Source organism: Aplysia californica, unplaced genomic scaffold (assembly GCF_000002075.1).
Source record: "Aplysia californica isolate F4 #8 unplaced genomic scaffold, AplCal3.0 scaffold00474, whole genome shotgun sequence".
NCBI classification, from domain to species: domain Eukaryota; kingdom Metazoa; phylum Mollusca; class Gastropoda; order Aplysiida; family Aplysiidae; genus Aplysia; species Aplysia californica.
In genome coordinates, this window is record NW_004797744.1 from 443147 (window position 1) to 445258 (window position 2112).

Sequence of the window (2112 nt, forward strand, 5' to 3'; positions counted from 1 at the left end):
GCATGCTGTAAACCCCCAGATTTTTTTTACTTGGTCTAGAGACCCAAAATATTTTGATTGGTCTATCTCGGTCGGAGACGTCTCCGGATAGATGCTGTGTGGGCAGAGAGCGCAACCAGTCGTGACGCTAAATACTAGGACTTGAGCCGAAGAATACGCGATGGTCACAATGATGAAAGGAATTCCTGGAGAACCGCTGTTGTCTGTGCGTGGTGGCGTGAGCGCTGGGAGCGAAAGCGGGTGAGTTGTGACGGACGGGATACGGCGAAAAGTGAACGCGCGCGCGGACGTGCGAGCGTGTGTGTGTGAGAGAGAGAGAGAGCGAGCGAGCGAGCGAGAGAGAGAGAGAGAGAGAGAGAGAGAGAGAGAGATAGAGAGAGAGAGAGAGAGAGAGAGAGAGAGAGAGAGAGAGAGAGAGAATATGTGAGGGATTCCTGAATCAGGAGTTAGGTGGCAGAGAAAGACGGCGAATGAAGGAGAGAGAGAGAGCAACGAAACAGTTATAGAGAGGGAGGGGGAGAGAGAGCGCGACGATAGAGAGAGACAGAGACAGAGAGACAGAAAGACAGAGAGAACCAGGGAGAGCGAGAGAGGGGTGATACAGGTGTCTCACAGCAAGTGATAGTAACAGTGTCAGGATTTACCGGCTTATCGTGAAGAGGCAGATTGCCATCGCCTGTGAGTACTTACCCCGTACAGTTATCGCGGTGCGGCTGATAGTAGTAATTGTGTAAATGTGGAGTTGTTTTAGCTTTGCTGAAAGGTATGATAAAAGCTGTTAGTGTTCGTGTAAACGTGGTGTTGTTTGAAAGGTATGATAAAAGCGGTGGTGTAAACATGCCTTTCTTTTTTAGCCTTCTGAAAGGTATGATAAAAGCTGTTAGTGTTGGTGTAAAAATGTTGCTTTCGCTCTACTGAAAGGTATGATAACAGCTATAAGTGTATAGGTAAACGTGGTATTATTTTTAGCTTTATCTAAAGGTCTAATAGAAGCTGATAGTATTATCTTGTGTTTTTAAGCTCTAGGTGTGAATGTACTGTTTCTTTAGCTATCCATAAAAGACAGATAAAATTCTGATAGTATGGTGTTGTTTACATTTCCATAAAAGTGTGACAAAAATGATGGGGCGGTGTTGTTTTAGATCAAATAAAATATAGGTATAATATAATATAGTTTTATTTTATCTCTGCATAAAAGTCTGCTAAAATACAGAGAACATAATCTTGACGTAGTTTACCTTCAACACACAAATGGGTATAAATACAGTTCTGTTTTAGCTGTGCAGACAAATTTAATAAACGCTGATAGTATGTTGCTATTTCATATCTACGAACCAGTATGACAAAAACTGATATTATGGTGTTGTTTCAGCTCAGTGCAACAGTAATAATGGTAATAACAATGATGATAATAGTGATAATGATCATAATTATTCATTTTTAGAATTATAATAATTGCATTTACACTGTACATAGTTATGCTCTACAGCATGCTATTAGTGTTCTGCAATTTTAAAAAGTGATGGCATTGAGTTGTTTTAGCTCCTTGGAACACTTGGATTAAATTAAATGTTGTGTTAGATTTGCAACTACAAAAAATTGATGGTTTAATGCTGTTTTAGCTTCTGCATTAAAAAAAAAAGTTCTGAAGATACTGTTATGTTAGCTCTATAGTTCTGATTTTAGCTCAATAAAACACAAGGAATGAACATAATTATGTGCTAGCTCTAGGCCTATAAAAAAATGTTTTAAATAGTGCCGAAAAGCAAATTTCGACCCCCATCTGCCACGACTTACATAAATAAAAGGAATCTTTTCTTTTACGAATCGCGTCACAGCGACTGTAATGTGGCCGTACGTAAAGTGGACAACCCCTATTGTGGGAAGTTGGCCAAGGAAGTTTAGAATGAAGCGGACGAGTTGTCTTTCACAAGTAAAGCATTATGACGCTGTTATTTAGCTCTCCGTGAAAACAAGTCAGGAGAAGACAGTGGTGAGATTATTTCTTCAGGTTGGCCGTGGAAACAGGGATTTATGTGTCTCCTTATCGTAAGTAGAACATAAATGATAATAATAACAATAATAATATAATAATAATAATAATAATAATAC

The 2112-nt window shown here is 39.3% G+C and overlaps 1 protein-coding gene across 1 annotated transcript in view; it reads left to right on the forward strand.

The window, feature by feature from the left end:
• Positions 1 to 685: 685 nt before the first annotated feature.
• The window catches only part of LOC101854037, a 17405-nt gene continuing 15978 nt past the window's right edge, over positions 686 to 2112 (forward strand). Inside the window, exon 1 of the mRNA XM_013086507.2 lies at positions 686 to 763. The gene's annotated coding sequence lies outside the window, so the exon portion shown is untranslated. The remainder of the gene's footprint in view (positions 764 to 2112) is intronic.